Source organism: Castor canadensis, chromosome X (genome assembly GCF_047511655.1).
Source record: "Castor canadensis chromosome X, mCasCan1.hap1v2, whole genome shotgun sequence".
Lineage (NCBI taxonomy): Eukaryota > Metazoa > Chordata > Mammalia > Rodentia > Castoridae > Castor > Castor canadensis.
In genome coordinates, this window is record NC_133405.1 from 48,770,483 (window position 1) to 48,791,511 (window position 21,029).

At 36.2% G+C, this 21,029-nt stretch overlaps 1 protein-coding gene and 1 pseudogene across 1 annotated transcript in view; one reads left to right on the plus strand and one right to left on the minus strand.

Moving 5' to 3' along the window:
- Window positions 1–21,029, minus strand: part of Il1rapl2 (interleukin 1 receptor accessory protein like 2) — a 1,059,626-nt gene that overhangs the window by 389,721 nt on the left and 648,876 nt on the right. The gene's annotated exons all lie outside the window — the stretch shown is intronic.
- LOC141420202 (small nucleolar RNA U13) lies at window positions 9,744–9,837 on the plus strand (annotated as a pseudogene).

A 21,029-nucleotide genomic window follows, 5' to 3' on the forward strand; every position in this document is an offset into this window, starting at 1 on the left:
CTCATGAGTTATCCTAGTACAGGGAGGTGAGTATCTTAGCACCCCAGTAGTTTTCCTTTTTCTTATTTTTATGACAAAAGACTATTGCTCATAGAAATCAAATCTGAAATACCTGAAGTTCATCCGCTGCATTGTATGGTCAACTCTTTTTTTTTTTTTGTCTGTGTAAATTCTTTTTTTTTAATTTTTATTGTTTTATTATTCATATGTGAATACAATGCTTGGGTCAATTCTCCCCCCTGCCCCCACCCCCTCCCTTACCACCCACTCCGCCCCCTCCCTCTCCCCCCCCAATATCTGGCAGAAACTATTTTGCCCTTGTCTCTAATTTTGTTGAAGAGAGAGTATAAGCAATAATAGGAAGGAACAGGGTTTTTGCTAATTGAGATAAGGATAGCTATACAGGGCATTGACTCACATTGATTTCCTGTGCGTGTGTGTTACCTTCTAGGTTAATTCTTTTTGGTCTAACCTTTTCTCTAGTTCCTGGTCTCCTTTTCCTATTGGCCTCAGTTGCTTTTAAGGTATCTGCTTTAGTTTCTCTGCGTTGAGGGCAACAAATTGGAGAACACCATTCTGAGTGAGGTTAGCTTGGCCCAAAAGACCAAAAATCGTATGTTCTCCCTCATATGTGGACATTAGATCAAGGGCAAACACAACAAGGGGATTGGACTATGAGCACATGATAAAAGCGAGAGCACACAAGTAAGGGGTGAGGATAGGTAAGACACCTAAAAAATTAGCTAGCATTTGTTGCCCTCAACGCAGAGAAACTAAAGCAGATACCTTAAAAGCAACTGGTCAAAACTCTTGATATTACTCAACTCTTTTCATTTCATTTTATCTTCCTGGGACATGGAATCATTGACCTTGGTTTATGAGAGTTAATAAACTGCATTTCCTAATATAATCAGAGTTTATTAGGCCTAAGTGAGATGCAGCTCGTTCAAAAGCCTTGTAGGTTTTCTACTCAGTGGTCTCTGATTAAAATAAAAATTGTGTGTATGTTTTAGCTTTATAGCAGTATATAAGTAAAGGATAGTTTAAGAAAAGCTTAGAGTATGTTTAAGTGATGTCATGCATATTAGGTACTCTCCTGACCTTAAGTGTCCAGATAATAACTTCCTATCTGGAGCTTTCCACAAAGAGGCACAGATATGCCCTGAGCTTCAAATGTTTTCTTTTTACACTGTTGATGTGATTTTCATATTGCTGCCTAGAATGGAAATGCAGACACGTGCTTATGCCATGACTATCATACACCAGTATTTGATCTCTTTTAATTGAAAAGTTAGAAGAGGAGGCAAATTGAGTTTCTGTCTCCTGAAGGTGCACACTCTGGCATATCCTTAGGCATGAAATTAATTTCATAACATCTAGAAGAAAAAGGAGCAACACGTTATTTGAAGAATGGCCTAAAACATCACTATCACGGTCAGACCAAAAAGTTCTAATTGGAATATGTTGATTGGGTGTCCATTTTATGTATGCTATAAAGTCTTTGACGTGAAAAAAAAGCTTCCAGATATTTAGGTGCATGTTTACTCTTCTTTCCTGAAAGTATTAAAGTGTCAAAAGGCTGAAACCATGGCTATCAGATTCAGAAGAGTACAAAGGACTCATGTTAAGAATTTCTGTGGATTACATAGGAAAATCCTGAGCTTAAGCAATAGATAACATAATGGTTATTTACTGCGTAAAGTAATCTCTCTGGTGATTCTTCACACAGTGAACTTCCCTACTATATTTGTTTGTTTCTATACATTGCCTTAAACAGAGTTGATTTTGTTAAAAAGCATTGATTTTTTTGTGTGTCCATTCAATAATTTATAGATTATTCTACAAAATTACATGTGGGTCACTACGTAGATTATTCATCCTGAAATTATAATTAAAAATGAAAACTTCTTCTCATTTTTATATTTTCTGATAAATTATAACTTACAAACTTTTTGTACACAGAACAGTAAGTGACATTCAATTTTGCAATTTTTGATAATGCAAGCTAATCAAGTCCGCATTTGGAGAGAAAGCCACCTTTGTGAAATTTAGAGACTTGTATCAAATGTATGCACTGCTGTAAATTTTCAGATTTATATTTTACAACATTATATTTAAGCTAAATGTCAGTCACAGATGAAACTGTAAGATATATAAAGATTGCCTTTAAAAGGAGGCTTCAAAATTCCCCCTTTCCAACCTAGGATTAGTTGTGGCATAGAACCAGTGCTTTCAGAATATCCTGGTTTCTCCTTCAATAAAACTCTCCTGGAGAGCAGAGAAGACAGTGTATACATATGGAATGACAGAGGGAGGGATCTGAGCTTCAAATCCTACCTCTCATAACCACTGCATGTCTTTAGGACAGTCATGTTATGTTTGACTGTACTGGATTGAATTGTCAACATTAGAATTGAGAGGGGGTAGTCAGGGTTGGGAGATGTGAATTGCTGTTGCATGTGCAAAATATGGTAGCTGACATTTATGGGGTGTTTATTATGTGCTAGACATTGTTCTCAGCACTTTACATGGATTAGCTCATTAGTTCTCACAACATAGATATGAGGTAAACAGTTTCATGATGCATACATCATCTCCTCGGTTTACAAACAAGAGAGCTGAGGCACTATTATTCTATACTATTATAGTTTGGATCTGAAATGTCTCCCAAAGGCTCATGGGATGAAGGCATGGTCACCAGCTGGTGGCATTATTGGTATGTGGTAGAAACATTAGGAGGTGGGGTCAAGTTGGAGAAAGCAGGCTACTGGAAGCATGCATTTGAAGGGTATATAGGGAACCTGGTCCCTGGTTTCTCCCACCCCATACTTCCAAGCCACCATAATGTAACCAGATTTGCTAAGCCATATCCTTCTGCCATTATATTCTGCCTTACCACTGACCCCAAAACAAGGAAGCCAGCTGACCATGGGCAAAAACTTCTAAAACATGAGTCAAAATAAATCTCATTTTGAGTTGATTTTCTCATGTACTTTGCCATAATAATGGAAAGCTGATCAACATACTTGCCTAGATCAGAAAACTGGTAGGTAACTATTCAAACATAATCAGTTTGCATTACGAGTCTGTGTTGTAAGTCAACACACTTAACTCTATGTTTTTATAACTGATCATCATTTCTTAATTTAAAAGAAATACATATCCATTGTAGAAAATTTTGACAATAATGAAATGTTAAAAGTAAAGATAAGTAATTATCATTTGCAAACCGGCCAGCCCGTCAGCTAAATTTTGATGCATATACATCATTATACACACACACACACACACACACACACACACACCACACACACACCTTTTCGGCTAAAACAAAATCAAACTGTAATATTATTTTTAAAAGAGTTACTCTTTGACCCAGTAGTTTAATTTGTGGGTGTCTATACTAAAGAAAAATATCCAATTGTGCAGAAATAATTATGTGGGTACATACCCACCAAATAATTGCTTACAATGGTCCAAATTGGAATGAATCCAAATGTGTATTGTGGCTCATTTATTCAATGGACCATTAGACATCCATTAAAATTATGGTTATGAGAACTTTGCAACAATTTGGTAAATGTTTATTATATGATATCAAGTTCTAAAAAACATGCCAGACACCAGTGGCTCACACCTATAATCCTAGCTACGTGGGAGGCTGAGATCAGAAGAACACAGTTCAAGGCCAGCCTGGGCAAAATCTTAGTGAAATCTCCATTTCAACCAATAGCTGAGCACAGTGGCAGGCTCCTATCACCACAAGCTACCCAGGATGAAGCTGACATCAGGAATATCACAGTTCGAGGCCAGCTACAGAAAAAAACTGGGCATGGTAGCGCAGCCCTTCATCATAGCTATGGCAGAAAGCATAAAACTAGGAGGGCCAAGGTCCAGGCCAACCTGGACAAAATGTAAGACCCTACCTTCAAGATAATTATAGCAACAAAAGGCTGTAGGCATGGCTCAAGTTGGAGAGCGGCTACCTAGCAAGTACAAAGCCCTGAGTTGAAACCCTAGTACTGTCAAAAAAAAGTTCTGAAAAGAAAGCTATAAAGTTATTAAGAATAATGCCATTGCAAATATATAACCTTTATGAGTAGGAAGAAAGATTGAAATAAATATACCAAAAATGTTTAAGAGTTTTTATATAATTGTCATATTGGGGAAAATCTTTTAAAATACGTTATGTTTTACAAATGTTTAAAATAAAATTTTTGAATTAATTGCTTTCCACTTAAAAGACATAAAATACTTAGAAGAACATATTACCTACATATAAAGCTAGACTTTCCTCGCTTGATGCAGAGTTAGAAAGTCACTAGCTATGTCTAATGACTTTCTGAGAATAAATAGGCCTTCCAAGGACTATGCCTCTTCAACATAGCTCCTTGACCAACCTTGCACAGAATGTTTTCTATCTTCTAGGATTCCTCAGTTTTTAACAGAGTAGTTATGTCAGATGTATTACCTAGGTTTCAGAATGCAGTCAATTGCTATACATTCTTATTTTTCTTTTAAGATAAAACATGATATATTAGGCCTTGGAAAAAGAAATGAGGTCTTTCCTATTGTGGAGTAGGAATTAAAAAATTTATTCTCCAATGTAATATAACATCAGAACAAATTGCTAAGGCCCCATGACTTAAAAGTTAAATTTAATTGTAACATGTTTCTTCTTATTTCTCTTTAAGTCAATCAATAAATGGTCCATTGGATCTTAATTGAGACCAAATAAGAAAGTTTAATCTTAGTACATAATTGATATTTTAGACTGTTTGTCCAAGAAAGTTACATTCTATCTGTTTTGACTGCTGTTTCACATTTCACAAATAATGCTGGATCATTTTGTTCATTCATAGTTAGAACAGACTACTTTGCCCTAGGAAGCTACTCAGTTATCTCTCCTTTCCAAGCAAAAGTTTTAAGAGACAATTTTACTGTGTGTGGCTAAAAGTACCAGTAGGATTTCTTGTGGAAAGTAATGAAGAAAATTTGGAAAGAAAACCACTGGTAATAATGAAAAAAATTAGATAATTAAAAACACTTGTAATGAAATATTTCAGAATAGAAATATGAAGTTACTGAATTACATTTTACACATATAAGATGAAGAGAAAAATTCTTAATATCTGTCTTGTGGTTAGTGGGAGATCTCATAAGGTTACATAATAAAGGCTTTTTATTTATACATAAGCCAAAGTAGTAAAGTAATATTTTGTTTATAAGCCAGTTGAAGATTACAGTTTAGTTTAAAATGCTGGTACATTAGTAGTTAAAACAAGTAAGTTTGTTGGTGATTTCTCTCATTTGGATTTCTTTGTTCTCAGTGGAAATCTGGACAAATGAGAGATTAGGTAAATAATTATGCTTATTTTTTAGAGTCCTGTGTAATTACTTTCAAAACAATCCTCAGTAAAGGAAAATACAAACAACAAAAGTGAATGGGTAAGTATGAAAGAGGGATTTAGAATAACTGACATTTGTTGAACCAAGGGAGTTTTTCTTATAATATATCCTTCAACTACAACTGGCAGGAAGTAAGGATTTCCAAGTGTACATGAACAAGCACAATTTCAGTCAAGAATGAAGTCCTAATCTAAACAAGACAGTACACAAACATCCACAATTTCTTCAGTATACAAGAAAATCTATATTAAAGTGCCTATTCTTGATGTGTAGGTGTGCCCATGCCTAGCTTTGTGTATCTTCAGTCATTTTTCAATAAGTAACAAGATAGGTGTTCTTCAATAGCAGTCACTTATTTATTGAACACTAATTTACCGAACACATACTACATGCCAGGCAAGAAATATTCTAGGCACTGGGAATGTATGAGGGAAAAAGAGACAAAATCTGTGCTTATATTCTAGTGAGGGAAGACAGACAACTGTAAGCAAAATTAATAACTTTATAGAAGGTTAGAAAGTAATAAAGATAACCTATGAGGAGGTAGGAGTGGGGTAGGAGTAAGTTGCATATTATTTTATTTTATATTTCATCCATTCTAACACAATTTAGTTAGCATATATTAATTGTACAAAATAATGGGTTTCGTTACTATAAGCAAATCAGGGCAGGCCTCATTGTGAAGGGGATATTGGATCAAAGACCTGAAGGGAATGAGAGAGTGAAGCATGCAGATATTCAGGTAGTGAAGCATTATAGGGAGAAGACATGCCTCAGACCAATGCTGAGAAGTATTTTGTATCTTCAAGGAATAGCAAGGTGACTAGTGTGGCTGAGTGAAGGAAGTGAAGGAGAAGGGAATAGGAGATGAAGTCATAGAGATAACAGGAAGTTAGACATATATGGTTTCATAGACCATTACAGGGGCATCAGCTTTAATTCTCAGTATAGCAGGTGGACTATTCGGTATAGTTTGTAGCAAATCAGGCAAGAGATGATGGTAGCTCAGACTAGTATGGAAGCAGTGAGAGTGATGAGAAGTCCTCAGATTCTGGAAATATTTTGAAATTAGAGACAAGAGGATTTCCTAGTGTATTGGTTGTGCTGTGTCAGGGGAGAATAAATCAAGGATGATGACTCCGAAATTTTTGATCTGACCAACTTGGAAGAGGGAAGTTCCCATCAACTGAGATGAGGAAGGAAGACTGCAGGTTCTATGGAGATACTAGGAATTCAATTTTGGAAATATTACGTTTGAGATATTTATTAGACTTCTACTTGCAGATGTAGAATTGGCAGTAGATATAGAGATATTAATTTGGGAGTCATCAGCATATGGAAATTACTTAAGGGAGTAAATACAGACAGAAATGAAAAGTAAAACTAAGGATTAAGTCTGGGGGACTCCAATGTTTAAAGATTGGAGAAAAGGAAGAAGAGGATCTAAAAAAGGAAGCATAAGTATGGTGCAGCAGGCTCAGTAAGACAAAACAGTATCTGTCAGTCTTTCTCTCTCCTCCTTTTTACTCTTCCTCCCTCCTCCTTTATGTCTTCCTCTCTATTTCTTTCCACTCCATGTGTGTGTGTGTGTGTGTGTGTGTGTGTGCGCGCGCGCGTGTGTGTGTGCGTGTGTGTATGCGCATTGGGAGGTGGCAGTTGGGGAATGAAAGAGTTTTGGAGAGTAGTCCATCCTGGCAGTGGGGAATATTATTTTATTACTGGTATTATTTAGAATTAGTAGTGATAACAACATAAACACCAACTTTTAGTCTTATACTTTTTATATTTCTACAGACAATGCACTTCTCTATTGCCTTCACCCAGAGTGGATTGCTTCCACAGCTGCAGCATTAACATGCCTCTGAGTATGGGTTGTATACTCCAGTCTAAAATATGAAATAATTAAGCAACCTGGTTTTTCTTATGTGTATATTCTACCACTTTTTCAGCTAATTGCTATCATGGGTGTTCTTAATTCTAACTAGAAGTCTCCCTCACTGGGTTTCTTTTGAGCTTTTGGATAGACAGGTGATTTCTAAGATGATACATCTACCCTGTCCCCACTGTGATATAAATATAAAGGCTTCTTAAAGATAGTATTTAATTATGATTAGAAAAATCAGGGGCTTTGATTTTTAACAATATTTTGTTGTGATTTTCTGTTTAAATTGTGTCTTCCCTTATTCTCATACATATGTGATATTTCCTCCTCAATTTCCCTACCACTTCCTCATCTTTAGTTCCTTTCCAAATGTTCTATGTACTATTAATTATGACATTCCAAAAATTCATCTAGTGAGAGAATACAAACAACTAAAATCTGAGACCAGCTACTAATTTAGAAGCTTTATTAATAAATGGTTCTCTATATGTTTTGAGGAAATCCTAGACAGACTTTCCAATAAGGAACCAACATGGCTAGTGACAGAATAGAACACCCAAGGGAAACCATGAAGAACAATGGTATCCTTCTTTGTCACAAAACTGGACTCTACCCTCACAGAGGTGGGCTAGATACTGGTATAGTCTCCTGGTAGGGGCCACATATTAAACATTTTGCTATGCTGCAAGGAGTGACAAATGCTCTAGCTAATCAGCTGTAGGAGGAGGTATTGGTAAGGAATAGTGCTGTGGGGAAACAAAAAACAATGGTTGAAAAGGTCATCATTAGGAAGTTTGATTCTTTTCAAAGGTAGTATTGCTAGGCCCAGCTGGAGGAGGCCAGGTACAATTGATTCCCCTTGACTTCACCATAGCACCAGTATCTCTGCAATGCTAAGATGGAGAGATCACAAACACTTTGAAAAATAACAGAGTACCATGGGCTCCAGAGAAGAGGGCATAATAGATGAATGAAAGGCAGAAAATAGATACATCCTGTATCTGAGCCTAGACAAAGATTTGGGTTCGAAGGAACAACACAAAACCATTTGGCTCAGCTAGAGGAAATCCATTCAAAGGAGAATAGGGATAGCTTTTATGTTTGTTACACTACTCCAGGTGCAGCGTCTGATACAGAAGTAAGGCTCTCTCTAAGCTATTTATAAGAGAACATTTTCATCAGCAAAGTACCTCTAGCTACAATCCTAGCAGTAATATGAACTAAAGTAAAGTCTTATACTATAGCCCATCTTATGGTGGCAGTGACCATAAAGTAATGGGAACATCAAAAAATGGCTTTTAGGTCTGCCTGCAGCATTCACCACCTAGGTCAATATTTTTCTTTACGTAGAGAGCAAACAAGCATACAATGTTAAAGCATGATTGATTTCCCAGTGTCTTTTCACAAACCATTGTGATTTCTCTTAAATTCCCTGTTTCATCATTCATAAATTTAGCAAATGAGTTTTTTGAAAGTTCAAATACTGGGGTTTGAACTCAGAGCCTCACACTTGCTAGGAAGGAATTTTACCACTCAAGCCCCACCTCCAGCCTTTTTTGCCTTAGTTATTTTTTAGGTAGGGTCTCATGGTTTTTGTCTGGGCTGCCCTGGACTGCAGTCATCCTGCTCAAGTCTCTAATATAGCCTGTATGACAGATGTGTGCCACCATACCCAGCTTGCTGACTGAGATAGGGTCTCCTTAAGTTTTTGCCCAGGCTGGCCTCAAACCACCATCCTCCAGATATCCGCATTTTCTGACTATCTGGTATTACAGGCATGAACCACCACAGCCAACATGAAAGCTCTAAATTTATCTGAAGCTATGGATACTTTCAGAAATGTACTTCTCACTATTTAAAATAGCATCCTCATTTTTTTCAGTTTTATATTTATTGCTTTCAATCATCAAGTGATCCCCCTTTACTTGTCCAAGTGTTTAGAGTTTGAATAAGCATCCATTCTCCCTCTTTAACCTGGTTACACCTATAGTTTTTGCAGCAAAGTCCTTATTTAGTATATAAACATAAAAATGAAGCAACAACATCTCATATTTTATATATTCTGTCCATCTTCGGGGCTTAGATCATATCTCTTCTCCTCTGAGAATTCTCTAATTATAACTGACTGAAATGGCTTTGCATCTCTGGTGAGTACAAATGCAACAAGCACGACCAAGAGATAAGAGTGGAAAAAGATTCATTACTTGCAGCAGGTAAGAAGAGTGGTGAGGTTATTTCCAAATCAATGCTCTACTCAAAGAAAGAAAACATGGATTTTATTCGGAGACTCTATACTTGTTTATGTAGGAAAGCACATTAGGCAAATTTTGAATATGCTCAGTTTAATGTGTACATTTCTGAGCATGATCAATGTAAGGTCATAGTTCAAAAAGTAACTTGGCATGCTCAACTCAAGGTCATGGAGCACATGTCCAAATATGGAAGATAGGATTTTTTTTTTTGGTTCATAAATGTGATGACTGTGTGCTCACACCATTACATGACATGTGCCTTCCTTATTATGTTGACATATTATCCATTTGATGTGAAAGAAAAACAAATTGGAAGATGACAGACACTTCTGGTAATGCTGTTCAGGGTTCTAGAGTACAAGATCTAAAAGGAAAGATGGTGGGCATGAATACTGCTGGTCATGCTCAGTTCAGTATTATTATGAGCCTAGTTTAATTTAGGCTGTATAAAAAATGAATCTGACTGACTCAGTGGCCTTGGCTAGTTTCTTATAAAGTCTCCAAAGAGTTTTAACTGAAACAAGAAGAAAGAGTAGCTTTGAAGTGGCATTAACAGTCTTTTAAAGAGGTGACAGCTTTCTCCCCCATACATGTATGAATTTGCCCCTAAAAGTGTCTTCCTTGCTTATCAGCTGGCATGACTCCTTCCAAACTAGACTCTCCATTTTCCTCAGCACATAGAAAAATCAATTGCCTACTCTGTTTTTCTGTGATATTCTTCTTATAGTCTGCTTTGGGCTATTAATAAATCATTTTATGTACATATGTTTCATATTTTCCACCCAGGTTATCTATTATCTACCAGCTTTGTGATGACCAGGCATTCAATTCAAGACACTGCTTGACTATTAGATATAAGATACTAGTTCAATACCATGGGGCACAGAACAGATAGAGAGTATAGGTCCATTTCAGAGGCTGTTGCATTTAAAAAAAATAAACGGTGTGCTTGTGAAATAAGTGCACATGGTGTGTAGGCTGCCAGTTTGTAATTGCTGGTCTAAACAAAGCTGTTGGTGGTAGAGATAGAAAAGAGAGCATGCGGGAAAGGTAGAATTAGCAGGTTTTGAAAGCTGATTTGATGTGTGATAGGAAAGAAGTGACATCAGAGATGTGTGGGTTTCTAACCTGGAGGACAGAAAATAGGGCAGTACCATATGTCCAAAAATGATATAAGGAAGAGGGAGCAGGTTTGTGGGTGGAGTTGGGGATTAAAAAAGAGGATCATATGTGTGGTTTGGACCATGAAGGAATCAGCAGCAGAGCAGCTATGATGGTTTTGCCAGTAGGGAAGCTAGAAGTTTGAGTATAGAATTCAGAAGAGAAACCAGAGTTAGAGATAGAGATTTTAGGAGACATAAATGTAGAGATCATGATGAATATATTACCTAGGGAGAGTACAGAACAAGAGCAGAACCAAGGGCAAAACCTGGAAAACAGTGACATTTTAGAGTTAAATAGAAAAAGAGAAGGCTGAATCTGTAACCAAGGAGCAGAACCAGGAGAATGTAGTCTCAGGACACAATGTAGGAGAATTTTTTTTCATTTATTATTGTGCTGGGTGGGGGTACATTGTGGCATTTACAAAAATTCTTACAATATATCAAATATATCATACATGAATCCACTCCCTCCACCATTCTCTTTTATCCCTCCCTCCCACCATTCCTGGAATAGTTTCAATGGGTATCATTTTTCCATTTACATACATGTGCACACAGTATATTCATCTTCCCACAATCTTTCCCCACCTCCTACCCTCCCACTTGTACCAACACCCCAAGAAGAACTTGTTCCACCCTCCTGTTCTTTGATTTTGCAAAAGAAAAAAAATGATGTTTTTGCTTCTTTAAGACAGCTATACAGGGAATTTCCTTGTGGCACTTCCATGTGTATATGTATGATAACCAGAATTGGTTCACCTCCTCTATTTTTCTTCTTACCTTATTCCCTTTCTTATGGTGGTTTCAACAGGTTTAAAATTTCTATATTTATTCTTTATTTTTTATGTTGGATTTTTTTTCTTTTTTTCTTTTTTTTATTGTTTTATTATTCATATGTGCATACAAGGCTTGGGTCATTTCTCCCCCCTTCCCCCAACTCCTCCCTTACCACCCAATTCTTGTATGAAGAGTATATCAACCATATTCACCTTCTTAACTTCCTTCTTTTACCCTCTCTCTTGTGTGTGACCTCTCCTTAGCCTGACCTATTTTTCGTAGTATTGCTGTATTTGTATTAGGTCTATTTTCCACATATGAGAGAAAACTGTGGTTTTTGGCCACTTAAGATGATGTTCTCCAGTTCCATCCATTTACCTGCTCTTAATGGTTAAATAAAATTCCATTTCATATACATGTCACATTTTCTTTTTTTATTATTTTATTATTCATATGTGCATACAAGGCTTGGGTCATTTCTCCCCCCTGCCCCCATGCCCTCACTTACCACCCACTATGCCCCCTCCCTCTCCCCCCACCCCCTCAATACCCAGTAGAAACTATTTTGCCCTTATTTCTAATTTTGTTGTAGAGAGAGTATAAGCAATAATAGGAAGGAACAAGGGTTTTTGCTGGTTGAGATAAGGATAGCTATAGAGGGAGTTGACTCACATGAATTTCCTATGCTTGTGTTACCTTCTAGGTTAATTCTTTTTTATCTCACCTTTTCTCTAGTTCCTGGTCCTCTTTTCATATTCGCCTCAGTTGCTTTTAAGATATCTGCTTTAGTTTCTCTGCATTAAGGGCAACAAATGCTAGCTAATTTTTTAGGTGTCTTACCTATCCTCACCCCTACCTTGTGTGCTCTCGCTTTTATCATGTGCTCAAAGTCCAATCCCATTGTTGTGTTTGCCCTTGATCTAATGCCCACATATGAGGGAGAACATATGATTTTTGGTCTTTTGGGCCAGGCTAACTTCACTCAGAATTAGATGTTCTCCAATTCCATCCATTTACCAGCGAATGATAACATTTCGTTCTTCTTCATGGCTGCATAAAATTCCATTGTGTATAGATACCACATTTTCTTAATCCATTCATCAGTGGTGGAGCATCTTGGCTGTTTCCATAACTTGGCTATTGTGAATAGTGCCGCAATAAACATGGGTGTGCAGGTGCCTCTGGAGTAACCTGTGCCACAGTCTTTTGGGTATATCCCCAAGAGTGGTATTGATGGATCAAATGGTAGATCGATGTCTAGCTTTTTAAGTAGCCTCCAAATTTTTTTCCAGAGTGGTTGTACTAGTTTGCATTCTCACCAGCAGTGTAAGAGGGTTCCTTTTTCCCCACATCCTCGCCAACACCTGTTGTTCGTGGTGTTGCTTATGATGGCTATTTTAACAGGGTGAGGTGGAATCTTAGTGTGGTTTTAATTTGCATTTCCTTTATTGCTAAAGATGGTGAGCATTTTTTCATGTGATTTTTGGCCATTTGAATTTCTTCTTTTGAGAAAGTTCTGTTTAGTTCACTTGCCCATTTCTTTATTGGTTCATTAGTTTTGGGAGAATTTAGTTTTTTAAGTTCCCTATATATTCCGGTTATCAGTCCTTTGTCTGAAGTATAGCTGGCAAATATTTTCTCCCACTCTGTGGGTGTTCTCTTCAGTTTAGAGACCATTTCTTTTGATGAACAGAAGATTTTTAGCTTTATGAGGTCCCATTTATCTATGCTATCACTTAGTTGCTGTGCTGCTGGGGTTTCATTGAGAAAGTTCTTACCTATACCTACTAACTCCAGAATATTTCCTACTCTTTCCTGTATCAGCTTTAGAGTTTGTGGTCTGATATTAAGATCCTTGATACATTTTGAGTTAATCTTGGTATAGGGTGATATACATGGATCTAGTTTCAGTTTTTTGCAGACTGCTAACCAGTTTTCCCAGCAGTTTTTGTTGAAGAGGCTGCTATTTCTCCATCGTATATTTTTATCTCCTTTGTCAAAGACAAGTTGGTTATAGTTGTGTGGCTTCATATCTGGGTCTTCTATTCTGTTCCACTGATCTTCATATCTGTTTTTGTGCCAGTACCATGCTGTTTTTATTGTTATTGCTTTGTAATATAGTTAGAAGTCAGGTATTGTGATACCTCCTGCATTGTTCTTTTGACTGAGTATTGCCTTGGCTATTTGTGGCTCCCTGTGTATCCATATAAATTTCACGGTAGATTTTTTGATCTCTTTAATGAATGTCATTGGAATTTTGATGGGAATTGCATGAAACATGTAGATTACTTTTGGGAGTATCGACATTTTTACTATGTTTATTCTACCAATCCATGCACATGGAAGATCTCTCCACTTTCTATAGTCTTCAATCTCTTTCTTCAGAAGTGTATAGTTTTCGTTGTAGAGGTCTTTCACATCTTTTGTTAGGTTTACACCTAGGTATTTGATTTTTTTTTTTGAGGCTATTGTAAATGGAATTGTTTTCATACATTCTTTTTCAGTTTGCTCATTGTTAGTGTATACAAATGCTAATGATTTTTCTATGTTGATTTTATATCCTGCTACCTTGCTATAGCTATTGATGATGTCTAGAAGCTTCTGAGTAGAGTTTTTTGGATCTTTAAGGTATAGGATCATGTCATCTGCAAATAGGGATATTTTGACAGTTTCCTTACCTATTTGTATTCCTTTTATTCCTTCTTCTTGCCTAATTGCTCTGGCTAGGAATTCCAGTACTATGTTGAATAGGAGTGGAGATAGTGGGCATCCTTGTCTGGTTCCTGATTTTAGAGGGAATGGTTTCAGTTTTTCTCCATTAAGTATAATGCTGGCTGTAGGTTTGTCATATATAGCTTTTATAATGTTGAGGTACTTTCCTTCTATTCCTAGTTTTCTTAGAGCTTTTATCATGAAATGGTGTTGGATTTTATCAAAGGCTTTTTCTGCATCTATTGAGATGATCATGTGGTTTTTGTCTTTGCTTCTGTTAATGTGGTTTATTACGTTTATTGATTTTCGTATGTTGAACCATCCCTGCATTCCTGGGATGAAGCCTACTTGGTCGTGGTGAATAATCTTTTTGATGTGTTGTTGATTTTGGTTTGCCATTATTTTGTTGAGGATTTTTGCATCAATGTTCATTAAGGAGATTGGCCTATAGTTCTCCTTTTTGGAGGTGTCTTTGCCTGGTTTTGGGATAAGTGTAATACTGGCTTCATAAAATGTGTTTGGCAGTTTTCCTTCCCTTTCTATTTCATGGAACAGTTTAAGGAGGGTTGGTATCAGTTCTTCTTTAAAGGTCTGATAGAATTCAGCAGAGAATCCATCAGGTCCTGGGCTTTTCTTTTTGGGGTGACTCTTGATTGCTGCTTCAATTTCATTTTGTGTTATAGATCTATTCAGGTGATTAATTTCCTCTTGGTTCAGTTTTGGATGATCATATGTATCTAGAAATCTGTCCATTTCTTTAAGATTTTCAAATTTATTTGAATATAGGTTCTCAAAGTAGTCTTTGATGATTTCCTGGACTTCCATGGTGTCTGTTGTTAATGTCACATTTTCTTGATCCATTCATCAGTAGTGGGGCATCTTGGCTGTTTCCATAACTTAGTATTATAAAGATTGCTGCAATAAACATGGGTGTGCAGGTGCCTTTATTGTAACCTGACTTACATTCCTTTGGGTATATCCATAGGAATGGAATTGCTGATCATATAGCAGTTCTATTTTTAGATTTTTGAGTGGCCTCCATACTGTTTTCCATAGTGATTGATTGTAGTCATTTTCCTACCCACCAGCAGTGTATGAGGGTTCCTTTTTCCTCACATCCTCACCAATATTTGTTGTTGTTTGTGTTCTTGATGCTAGCTATTCTAATAGGAGTGAGGTGGAGTCAGTGTGGTTTTGATTTGCATTTCCTTGTTGGCCAGGGATGTTGAGCATTTCTTCATGTGCTTTTTAGCCATTTGAACTTCTTCCTTTGAAAAAGCTCTTTTCGGTTCCTTTGTTCATGTGTTCATTGTGTCATTGATTTTGAGGGAGTTTAGTTTTTTGAGCTCCCTATATATTCTGGTTATCAATCCCTTGTCAGATGTATAGCTGGCAAAGATTTTCTCCCTTCTGTGGGCAGCCTCTTCAATTTAGAGACCCTTTCTTTTATTGTGCAGAAGCTTTAAAATTTCATGTATTCTCATTTGTCAATCCTTTGTCTTAGTTGTTGAACCATTTGAGTTCAATTTTGGAAGACATTACTTATCTCTATTAATTCCAGTTTATTCCATGCTCTTTCCTGCACCAGCTTCAAAGTTTCAGGTCTAGATTGGTCTTGAAAGGCCATCAAAGTTTTTGACACATGGCAGGGATACAATAAAGATTTATGAAATGGATGAGTGCTATCTTGAAGGATATACAGCATAGAAAGCAAGAAAGTCTGACCACATCAGATGATTTTCAGAAGGACATAAGCATCTTAGTTACTATCAATAACCGAGCATCCCAATTACAACTCTGCAATGTGTGAGTGATGCTGTGTATTTCAAAGTTTATTTTGTTTGTTCTGTAATGTTCAAGAAACCTCCTGCTTCCTTAACAATCATTTTCTTTTTAACTGAATGGCTCTCTAATCACTTGTATTTTCAAAATAGAAAATGTGTGGCTGTTTACCAGTAATATAACTCAGTCAGTTTCAAGGTTTGTGAAGGTTTGGGAAGAACAAAAGTTCTAAATGAGAAATATTTAATCTTAACTAATAACTGTATTCATTTGGGTGAGCATTTTTATTGGTAAACATTCTTCTGTGTTAGAGCAAAAAGATGTCTCCAGAGAAAAACTGAGGACATTACCTTCTACCACCCATTGTTTCTGTTGTTGTTTAGTCAGACCAGAATTCACTATGTAACTTGCTACAGCAAGGCAACATTAAAGCTCAGTTTTACAGGGAATCCTCTGTTTTCAGCCCTTTTACTTCACTCTATACCTTCTGATCTCAACTCAAAGGTGATTGTACCAAATCAGCACAACCTTTAGTAAAAATAGAACTAACTGTTTGAGGTAGTCAACTGGAAATATTTTTATTAAAGTTTTTATATCCAGTATAAATGGATTTTATATGTATGTGTATGTGCCCTCACCTGCTTAGATATCTCAGAAATTCATTTAAAATCTCTAACCTCAGCCTGAACTATATCCTGGTTCAATATTATAGCTTTTTTATAAGTTTGTAATAATTAGTCCAGAACTAAAGCAATGGTGTGGCTGCTAGGAGAAGAAAGCCATCAAAGTGAGTATACACCTTTTCCTTTACTTAAGAGAGAGCCACTGAGAGGAGCTTCTTCCATGACATAGTTCTGCACCATATTATGGCAGCAATCACTCTGAGTTATCTTAATCATCAGTTAGCAGAAGATACCTTCTTACATGGAAGCATATCTTTGTTAAGGGAAAAAGATATGGTCCTACCCATTGAATAACTATAGGATAGCTAATATAGGTACAGGTTAGCAGCTAGGCACAGGGACAAGTGCATTAGAGACCAAATTCTTGGCAAAGACATCAATTTCCAGTCATCAAACTGAGAGCAACAATATTGAAGCCCTTGGAAAACAAGAAGCAAACAAATACGGGTCTAAATAGAGGGACAAGCTGGACATACATAGTTCTACAAGATTGTGTCTTTAGGCTTCACTATACTAAGGAATACCAAGTTGCACCTTTGTTTCAAGGATTCATCTTAGCATGTCCAGTTACCCTGATGTATGAGGCAAACACCTCACTTTGAAGAAAAACTGTATATAAATACATACTCAGTTCTACTAACCATTAACTAGTTTTCAAGTTATATTGCATGCTTTTACTGGGCAAAGGATGGTGGGTATGTGTACATACAGCATACATTCAGGACTTACATGCTGAATACGACACTAAGGTTCCTCCTAGGAGAGGTAACACTAGATGGTAATTCAAACATAAGGAGCCCAAGACAGTATGTGTAGAATTTTATAGGTGATCCATATTAAGAGTTGAGAAAGCGAGAGAGAGACAGAGAGAGAGAGGCAGAGAGACAGAGATTGAGATTGAGAGAGAATATGTTCTCAAGAGAAGAGTTCAAAAAAAATACTTGAATAGAGAACATTTGAAAAGCAAATAAAATAATAGAAGATGAACAAAGCAACAATATCATGGATGAAGGGAAAAGAACCAGCACAAGTGATGATAGGTATGTAGAAAGGAGTAATGTGTGACCATGTTCAAATAACCACCATAGCAATCCAAATGAATTACAGCAGGTTCCTTTTGGAACCAGAAGCAAATGCAGTGGAACTGAACTGAAACCTTAGTGCTGTTGTTCTCAAACATTTATGATGCATTATTGGGAGGGGGGCCTGACATGCTTGTTCAAAACGATTTTTGGACACATTCTCAGATATTCTGTCTTATAGGTTTGGGAAACTGCTGATGAATTTGAAGGTTTAATAGTCACCGTCAAGGGATGATCATGTAGATTTCCAGAATGCACACTTAAGGAAACATGAAGTTAGGAGGTGACACACTAGTAGGACTCACTATCAAATTCCTTTAAATTCCAATCTTGCTTAATGCTGCTATGATAATCATCTATTTGAAGTAATTCACTAAACTATATCTCTTCTAAAATAAGTATATTTTTAAAGCAAGTTATGCTTATAGTTCTAAATAGAGTGAACTATTTTTCAAATAAAACAGGGGTAAAACACCAAGAAATAGTGCTTTAAAATTGTATGCATAAACAGTCTGACCAAAATTATTTTCCTAGTAGTATCTATTTGAAGATTATAAATAACTATTTTTTCATTGAATTTGTACACATTACAACTACCTGCTGTTGTATTTACAAAAATTAGCTGCTCAGTTCATTATCTTAGGAAAGCTTTGATTACTTTAGTTTGAATGTTCATGGAAATAAAATCTGAAATGTTGCCATACATTCCATTTGGATAGCATTATACAGTTATCAAATGGATTCTATAAGCTTCCAACATTAGATAATCACAGTTCAAAAATGTATTTCAATGAATCATGGGCAACAAGTTAAAATTTGCCATCAAAAAGAAATCTTTTAGGCCAGGAACTCATTTAGTCTTAAAACAAAAATGTGAAGTAGGGTGTTTGGATTATTTTCAGAGAAAAGAATAAAGTAAAGGTATTCCAAGCAGGGAAACCAGTATGAGGTACATACATAAACCTTAAAATACCTTGTGTGTTATAAGAAATGTATGGGGAAAAAAGAAATTCATAAGACACTGTTTTCACTAGAAAGGTAGGTTGAGGTCATATGAAGCTATGAAAAATAATCATAGCATGAGCTAACATCTAATAGACCTTACTCTGTACCAAATACTGTTCTAAATACTTTATGTACATTAACTTATTTAAATATCAGAAGTCTTTGACATAGGTGCTATTATTAGTCCCATTTTACAAGGAGAATGAGCTTGGGAGGCCACCAAATGCTTCTTAGGCATCATAAGATTTATATTTGAAAAAGTTATTTCTGACTGCATTGTGGAAGATGGCTTGGGAAGAGAAGATAACAGAGGCAGAAAATTAGGAAGGTGGTTACTATATCAGTTCAGGCAAGATTTAACAAAAAGTCAGAATTATGGCAATATAAACAAGCAGTAAAAACATAAAACAGAGGGGGGAAGGAGAAGGGAGAAAGAGAGAGAGAGAGATTCAGGAGGCTTGGGCAATGAGAAAAGGATTGTTAATTATGATTTACAGGTTTAATCTACAGGTAAGTTGTGGTTATATCCCTCAGGACAAGGAATATAAAAGCTCATATTTTATAGGTAAGGAATCTTTTGTTCTGGACACTTTGTATTGAGATTCCAATAGAACAACAAAGGTAAATACAAACCAGATAGTTGGCTGTGTATGTAGAATAAACAGAGGTATCTGAACGGGAGATAGATTTGGGTATCAATAGCACTTGTGCTTCTCATCTTTTGCTTGCTGAAGATCCTACTTTCATCACTGCTGTTTTATTTATAAGCAAGAATCATGCTAGAGTGATAGAAGGGTATGGATTTTTTGAGATAAGAAAATCATTGCACATAAGGTCAGCTTAAAATTATACCAAAGCTTAGAGCCAGAATGGTATCAGTTGATCTGACCCTAATTACCACATGTCAGTTCAGAAAGGGTCCAACAAGTTCTACAAAGTATCTGAATAAGTAGTGCTCATGGTACCTCAGTATTTATTGAGCTTTAATGTGCATACAAATCACCCTGGGAATGATGTCAAAATGTAACCCAAGTTCAGTAGGTTTGGTGTGGTACATATAAGTGCATTTCTTTTACTCTCTGGAGATGTTGATGTTGTTGGTCCATGGGTCATACTTTGGGTACAGTCTAGGTAGGCACTTTCTAACAGAAATGTGATTTACATGTAATTTTAAATTTTCTAGTAGTCACATTAACAAAGAAAAAATGAAGCTGTGGAAATTATATTGTTATATTCAACTAGCTCAACCTAATGTGCATAAAACTTAAAGTATTTCTGAGAAATTTTACATTCTCATTTTGTACTAACTCTTTGAAATCCAGTATGTAGTTTACACTTTCAACACATCTGTGTCAATTTGGACTATGCATATTTTGAGTTCTTAAATGTCACACGTGCAGGAAAATACATGCCCAGATGCAGCTCCAAATCATTTGTCTTCAATCAATGATCAACCACCTGAAATCATCCCCATGAAAATAGACCTCAATTTGCAATGAATTTGAAGATTTTATCCTACCTTGTTTAAAATCAATCTGAACTTAAACAGTCACTTAGCTCAGAAAATGTTCAATTTCAATTTTGATGTAACCTACCCAATATGTAATAAGCTCATTTTAGATCAAGCCATTTAAGAAACAGAACAAGAAATAGAATCACACTAGCATAGGAGTACAGAGATTTAAGTTCAGGTCTGGGAGAGTTCTGCACCTATTTACTTTCTAGGTGACTTGGATCATAATAAATTTCTTTCCTGGTAAAATGTGGGGGGTGGAGCTTGATCTCTAAGGTTCCTCTCAGTTCTCACTTTGAACTAGTCGTATCTGCTGTTATGCTTCACATCTTAAGAACATTATAATCACAAGCCAACATTTGACACTGCAAATAAGCATACACAACACTTCCAGCCTTGGGTCATCTGAACAATATATCAATTCTCTTGATTGATGAGCTTCAAGTGAGAATCCATGGCCAAATATTTTCTAATGAATGAACCTATATTCAATCAACCAAAACAATAGCCTTTGCCATGACAGCTATGACCTACCAAGAATACAGTTTGTGATAAACACCACCCAATAATTCAATCATAATTAACTGTCTAAGTTCTCAAATAAATTCTGTAGGGTTTTGCAAAATAAAGCAAGCAGATACAAACCAAAAAGAAACAGGAAATACTACTATATTTACTATACTGTCCTCAGGGGAAAACCACAGCAAGTTTTAATCTCTTCTCTACTTCAAGTTGGTAAATTGTTTCTCACAACAAAGTATATTTGGAT